Here is a 7,500-nt window from a genome sequence, read left to right as displayed (position 1 = left end):
AGCTTTCACAGGGCACTAGATCTATGTTACTACCTGTTGCGATTGAAAATACTTCCAGTCACAATAATGTTATCATCTAATAACAACACTACTACCAACTGCCAACACACCGCATACCAGTGGGCCGTAATCTGACAAAACGCAGATTTTAAATTTTGGCCAGAAAACGTTTACATGAAATTCCAATTTAGTGAACGGACCTTCAATTTGTAAAAAAATTACCCCCCCCCCAATAAAAAACAAAAAAACAAAACAAAACAAAACAAAACAACATTTCTGAAAGTCTCGGACTTGAGACTGTTTGAACTGTTGTGGGTTTTTCAGTCCATCGGTATTTGAGGTTAAAAGTTATCTGATCAAACCATGCCAAATGTGTTCTGTCAGAGAGGGTCAGCTATGTCGATAGATATTTCGAGTCGTTACGGGTCGCCGGCTATTTCTTACTCCATTCAGGTTAGCGCCATAATAAAGACACAGGGAGAGCTATAATTGTCTACCTACCCATGTCGACACTACCAAACAATTCCAATGGAAATTCAATGTTCAATATACCGGAAAACTGGTAACCCGAAGGCAATAACAATGTTTGATAAAATATTGAATCTTTTTACTCCAATTCATCACAATAAAAAGTAAATACCTTGAAAAGCAGTTTACCTTGAAGGCACATGGAGCCAGCATTAATTACATTTTTAAAAAAAAAACAAGAAAAGTCCTAATATGACGGTAAAAAAAATGAATGCTACCATTTGAACCGATTACTGGCCTTTCGTTAAATCTTATTAAGACCAGGTTACCCATTCACTCCTGGGTTGACGGGAAACGGGAAACCGAAAATAATTCTAACAAAACTGCCATATATTGTCAATCCAGAAATTCCTTAATTACCCATAAATTGCTTTGTCCCTCAACTAGTCACAAATTCTTAAGCTTCCTTGAATATCACCTCTCTCTCTCTCTCTCTCTCTCTCTCTCTCTCTCTCTCTCTCTCTCTCTTGGAGAATAAGCTCAATTGTCATCTTGCTCACCACTTCTGGCTGGCAAATTAATTTTGAAATGTATCTTTAAATAACATGTAAACGTAAGTAGAAAGTTAATAGCTAAAATCTGTTGGACAGAATATGGTTAATATTGTTAACATCCTTTTGGCTGCCAAATAAAATCACAAAATAGCAACATGACGTTAAAAGCACTCCATCTATAAACGTTATCAAATGCAGTGTGTTTTCAAAGCTTTCTGGATTTATTTACGTTCAGAAATTAGGGCAAATAAGTCTGTTGTGGTGGTGGTTGCGGGGGGAGGGGGTGGGGGGGGGGAGGGGAGGAAGATTCCGCCTGTACAAGGTTTTTTTTTCCAGAAAAGTCAATTTAAGTGGTCTATCCCGATATCTCAGAGCTTTGAAAGTCCTTTGGATTGTGTTGTATAGTACCATTGACTTTGACCTTGCTCCTGTGTATGATCACTATATGGAATTTATTGTCACACCAAAGAATTTCAGATTTTAAATAGACAGCCGAAACATAGCAGATAAAGGCTGAGAGGGGGGGGGGGGGGGGGTGAGGTAGGTTTAACTCCCTCGCTGACTTTTGATAAACATGATAGTGTGTCACCTTGTGTAAGGGTTGTCATTTGTCACCCATTATCTCAAATCGGTATTATCTCGGGATGGGCTAAGTACTAGAAATTGAATCTATCGCCACGAAAGTAAAACTTGGGCGTTCTTGCTCTTAGTCGTGATAGAGAATAAACTGTATTTCTTTCATTGCGAAAAATTCGTAGGCTTTATTTCTCAACAGAGAGAGTGGAGAGAGAGAGAGAGAGAGAGAGAGAGAGAGAGAGAGAGAGAGAGAGAGAGAGAGGTGATGGATAGGAAGAAAGGGAAGAGAATAATTGGTGACAACAAATGCCTTGCTGAATAAATAAGAATGAAAATTATGAAGTAAACTGAACGTGGCAAAACTTTTGAAATGCGCTACGTAAATTCGAATAATATGAAGATAAATATCATCGACCAATACAAACTATGCAACATATAACCCTTCATAGACGCTTGTAAAGGGCTGATAACTAGGTCTTAATTAGGGAAAGCCTTTGTGGACATTAATTCTCTGTCCAAACAAAAGGGTGTTTGTCCTGCTTTGGGAGATTAGCCACATGTTCACGGGCAATGAGAGCTGCGTCATTGTGATAATGTATTAGATATTATGTCGTGTGTGCCCATCCAATGTGAGGAGACAAGAAAATACGAAAAAATTGAACATTTTATCGATGGTATGCGTTTAAGAAAAATATCCAATTGTATCGACACATAAAACTGTAACGTTAATCGCCTGGTTGAGATGGCATCGTGATAACGTGTCACCCTACGGGTGGTCTAATAACAATTACAAAAAGCTAAGTGACCGCAACTTCATTTATTCTATTCATAGTTGAAAATAGGGGATTCAGCTGTTCGATGACAAAAGCATGCAATGTTGAGAGCGGTCCTTCATTAGAAAAACTCTGGCCTCGGCTTTGTGTCCTTGGCTTAGTCATTTTACACACTATACCCCACTCGACTCAGATGCGAATGAATACCTGGCCATTAACATTGATGGGTATCGTATGGGTGCTAGCACAGAAAAAGGTAACGAGTTTCGTAAGACTGTTGAGCAAAAAGGAAGCCAAACAGAAAATGTATGCACTTGGAGCTAGGATAAGGTCTATGGCATCATTGTGAGGATTTTATAACCCTAATAATACATATTAATGGTCTTTCTGTATTGAGAATTACAGAGTATGGAATTCAAACTTCAGGAGAATAAAATTATAACACTGTGACAACACACAAAATAGAATATATATGAATCACGACAAGGATTGTTTACAATAATGTATTTATCAGACAAGTCCTATTCAAACTCAAGGCTGTTGAAGCGTAGAGACTGACAGGTTTTGAAAACATCCTCAACATAAGATTTGCATAACTATAAGAGTGTTTGTCAAATGAAGATAGAGCTATGATGTTTATAATATTATTATTGTTCTATCACTCCTGTTATATATTTCTTCTTCTTTATTAAGAAATAGTAACAAAAAGCTCTTTAGAAAAAGCAGCAAGGCCATAGAGGATTAGGCTGTAATGCGTTATGATCTTGTGGTATAACACTGGGATGGCCGTGTTGAGTCCTGGGAAAAGGCTCTACTCACAGCTCTTACCTTCTTATATAAGTTTAGATCTCTCAGCGACAGGAAGCGCATACAGTCTGGACAATTTCCTTCCACTTCATTTGGTCCGTAGCTACATTCGTGATTTTCGTTCCTCTTCTTTTTCCACTATCCTACGTCATGTTGTTATGTGCCTTCCTTGCCCTCATCCATCCCATGCCATTGCAGCTCTTTCTCACCACATGCCAAATTCAATTCCACATTTTCTGCTTCTGCCTTTTCAAAAATCCTCTCATTTCTTATGCTTTTGCCATCTTACTCTCAATATTCTTCTCAAGCATTTATTTTCCTTAGGCGTAAGCTAAGTACTTGGCATGTTACTGTCTCTGTCAAATATAAACTGTAAAATAGCGTCTCGTCCAAAATGTTAAGTGTTGCTATTGACTTGGGGCCCTTGTAAGTCGCTTTGAGCAAATTTAGTAGCTATTGCGGGTTTTGCTAGAGTTTTATTGATTTTTTGTTTATCTTTTGTTTTGTTTCGTTTAATTTCTTTTAAATCACAGTACGGTCTATGGTGACGGGGTCGACTCCAGGAGCCGTTTACATGAACACGGACTAGCGATTAGTCTCTGACTATCTCTGATTTTTAGTCAAGGACTAGAAAAAATCGCATTTTATGTGAGCTGACTAAGCAAGTCCTAGACTAAAATCACGGCACCTTTGGACTAAGTTTGGCCAAGTTTTGGTCATTTGCTGAGGCAGGACTTCAAATCTTAGTCTGAGACTAGTTACTAGGAAAGCGTCGACAAGATAGCAGCAATTTTTAGATTGAGCGCTTCGATTCAGAAGGAAAATACGTCGGTTACGAATGACAGAGGCAAAAAGTCTCCTGTTGCTATTGAAACTGGCTTTAAAAACCTATAAGATGAGTGCAGATCGTCAAAAGTACACATTTTTGTGAGTAACAACTTTTGAAAAACGGAATCTGATCGGCTCGCGAGTTGCGAGTGCACGTATACTCGAAATGAAGGGGTTGCTTCAAAGAACAAAAAAAAAAAAAAAATGATAAGAAAGTATAGTGGAGACAAAAGTTATTCTGCTGACAGTGTAACTGACTGAAATAATGTGATACATCAGAACAAACTTTCTCTTTTGTTTGTTTGTTTTGTTTTGTTTTTGTTTTTTTTGTTGTTGTTTTTTTTTTTTGGTTCAATTTGTTTGAGTTTCGATGAAACTGTCATGGGCCTAAATCATTGATCTGAAGATTCCATAAAAATAGAATTGACAGTCGACCATGGACATTATTGTTGTCTAACAGTCGAAAGTCAATATGATTGGATCATCATGACAAAAGTAAGATAAAATATGAAAAAGAACGAAATATTATCTATACCGGATGTGTTGCTAAAGAGGAATTTTTGCGTTGAAAGTATGAAGGCGGGTATCTTACATGCCATCGTGTACTAGAGAGTGTGATGTTACCAGTACAAAACAGCCGAATTAGTCACCGTCCTTACAACGCCACTTCTCGTCATGAGACTAGAAAGCGTTCATGATCCGATATTTTTGTCACTTGCTCCGCTTAGTCTTAAGACTGGCGTCATTTACTAGACCAGTAAATAACTAGATAAATTTAGTCCTCGTTAATGAAAACGGCTCGAGGAGAAAAGAGGCGAAACGGAAGCCCAAAAGCAGCATGGCGTAGAATGATGGAGAGGGAAAGATATGATTTTTTCATCCTCCTGGCTGGGAGCACGAACTAAAGCAAGGTGCCGGAGCAAATGGAGGGAAACTGTTTAGGCCTTATGTGCCTCTTGGCCCCTGAGAGAATGAAGGTTAAGGTAATGTTTATAGTCTGACTGCAATGCATAGTTTTAACGTTGCGCCCTTTTTTTATGGAATAAAGTATATGAAAGAGATATTCAAAGTTAAAACAGAAATTCTACGAAATCACCACTTCAAGCAAAAAAGGACCCTCAAAATGTAACTCTAAATCATAGGAGAAAAAACTTAATCTTACATGGTAGAGCATTTAATATTACCTCCAATTTCATGCACACAGATGTGTAGTTATAGCTATACATAATATCCATTGTAATAATTGTCGCCGTGTGTCATCGCCAGCTGTTTGCTGTATTGAATGGGATAGATAGTACAATTTAATGACCGTTTAATGATTGGCCTTTCATAAACGTGCGGAGATTAACGTGCTTAGAGCATAAACCAGTCCTCGTTAACTATGGAACATAAAAAGTAGCACATGAAAACATGACACTGCTTACACATTACATCGTTTTGCTGCAATGTTGTAGTAAAAATTAATAGTATCTGATGTAAATGGAAAGCCTTCAATCCGGACTGACATACATAACCATTATTGGCAAGCAGGGAAGCCATTTACTTAATTTTGATCAAAACATTTCTCTCTTTCCTGACTCCTTGTGCATCCCTCCATCAAAGTCAATACTCGAGTTAGAAATAGCCAAACGATATATTTGAAACGATATACATACCTATACAAGTCTTATGAGAACCCAAATTGATATGGTCTCATTGTTACCGAATAAAACATACTCTAAATCCAACGCAAAATATTACAATCGCCGATTGCATAATGTTAAATTGATCCCAATATTACTTTCGCTTATCAGATTTATTTATAAGTACAAGTAGTGAATACACATTGAATGCTTTTTTTCTGACTGAAATGGACGTTAGCTTTGGATTTTGGATTAAAAGAGGCGTGTTCTAGTTTAACATTGTTGTAATGGACAATATTTTACGTCATTTTTGAGATTTCCATTACAACAATGAGCCCATAATGAATTGGGTTATCAGACTTGCAAATGAGAGCACGTCGATTAAAAGAGATGTATCTTCTTTTTCTTTCTTTTTTTTTTTTCATTGTCACATTCTTCTCCCATTAATTTCCTTTCTCGGTAAGGTATCTCTTTATGTTGCTTTCTATGAATTCTCGGGGATAAATCTTTTTGACAAATTGGGCGTCATCTTAATCGATCGATATTTGAAGAAAAATTAGTGATAGATATACAACGCAAAAGAACGCCAGCCATATGTGGAACAAACATGAAAGCAATCGTTTATATAAAATCGCATATTATTTACATCGCAACTCCATTTTATCATTGAACATAACAGGCATTAAAATATTTATAGACCTTTCATTGTCACGGATTTACATGCTCTATGTGCTCGTCAAAGCTTCTTATTTCCACAAGCAGGCAATGTGGACCCAAATTTCCATTTCACACAGTTTAAGTCGTCTGCTGAATGTCTTATTTAACATTAGCACTCTTAACATTGCCCATTATAGCTAGGAACTCATTGACACCAGAGTCAATTGAGCCAATATGTTCAAGTTTCCTCAACCAAGAGCACAGTGGTCGTTATGAGAAGTTTCCAATAGTGGTCACTCCCCTGATCAATAACCACGCTCAGCATTGGTTGATTTTATTACAATACTGTACGACTGAGCAACCGAGGTCACTAATCACGCAATCAAATGATAAACTATATTGTAGGTTTCAAATAATATGCAATGATTTGATTTAAAATATGAGACTTGAGACTCAGCACATTTGTAATTTGTAAACAACCCTTTAAAAATATTTACCTCCCCTCTTTAACCAATTAACTGCCGTTCTCTGAAAAGACACATTAAAAAATTTGGCCAGAAAACTCGTTCTTCAAATATCGATCGATTTAAATGACCATCATCTTGGCAAAAAACTCGCAAACCTGGGACCTTGCGAGGACCCAGGTTCGAGAGTGTTTGCCAAGATAAGGGTCATTTAAATCGATCGATTTTTGAAGGACGTAGATTTCTGGCCAATTTTTAAATACGTGCCTTTCCAGAGCATGGCAGTCAATTGGTTTGAAGGGAACAAAAAGCTTCGGACTTCTCTCCTTAACACACGCATTGAAGGGAAGAAAAACTAAGGACGGAGAGCAGCAGTTTTCTTTATGGAGCAAACAAAATGCATGGTATTGCTATTGTAAAAACATACCTATATTTAGCTTATCGTGCTTAATACGAGATATGTATATTGTTTAAACGTCATGCTCTATTGGGTACGTTCAGCTTTTTATAATATATACATTCATTCAGTCACTTTCCCACTCGCAAGTTTTCAGTTTTACTTACTTCAAGGTAGTAAAGATTTTTTGGCCTAAAAATACTATATTATGTTTTTGAAAAATGATTACTTCAAAATGTCATAATAATTATAAAATACAGTATTTTAAATAGATATACATAATAGAATACGAGTTAATCTTAGGGAAAGACAATTCCAAGTCGCGCTTGGAGACACCATGAGGCCAGGAAATAG

The 7,500-nt window shown here is 37.0% G+C and overlaps 1 protein-coding gene across 30 annotated transcripts in view; it reads right to left on the bottom strand.

The window, feature by feature from the left end:
* Positions 1–7,500, bottom strand: part of LOC144968857 (uncharacterized) — a 157,978-nt gene that overhangs the window by 129,297 nt on the left and 21,181 nt on the right. For 23 of the 30 annotated variants that reach the window (XM_078907613.1, XM_078907614.1, XM_078907620.1 and 20 more), the window contains exon 1: positions 1–121. This exon is cut by the window's left edge and continues 76 nt beyond it. The exons of the other annotated variants lie outside the window; for them this stretch is intronic. The gene's annotated coding sequence lies outside the window, so the exon portion shown is untranslated. Of the gene's footprint in view, positions 122–7,500 lie in introns of those variants that run through there. 30 annotated transcript variants of the gene reach the window in all.

This window comes from Berghia stephanieae, chromosome 3, assembly GCF_034508935.2.
Source record: "Berghia stephanieae isolate SIO BIC M18660-M18661 chromosome 3, UCSD_Bste_1.3, whole genome shotgun sequence".
Lineage (NCBI taxonomy): Eukaryota > Metazoa > Mollusca > Gastropoda > Nudibranchia > Aeolidiidae > Berghia > Berghia stephanieae.
Note: the sequence above shows the minus strand (reverse complement) of the source record. Positions and strands in the feature narration are given on the sequence as shown.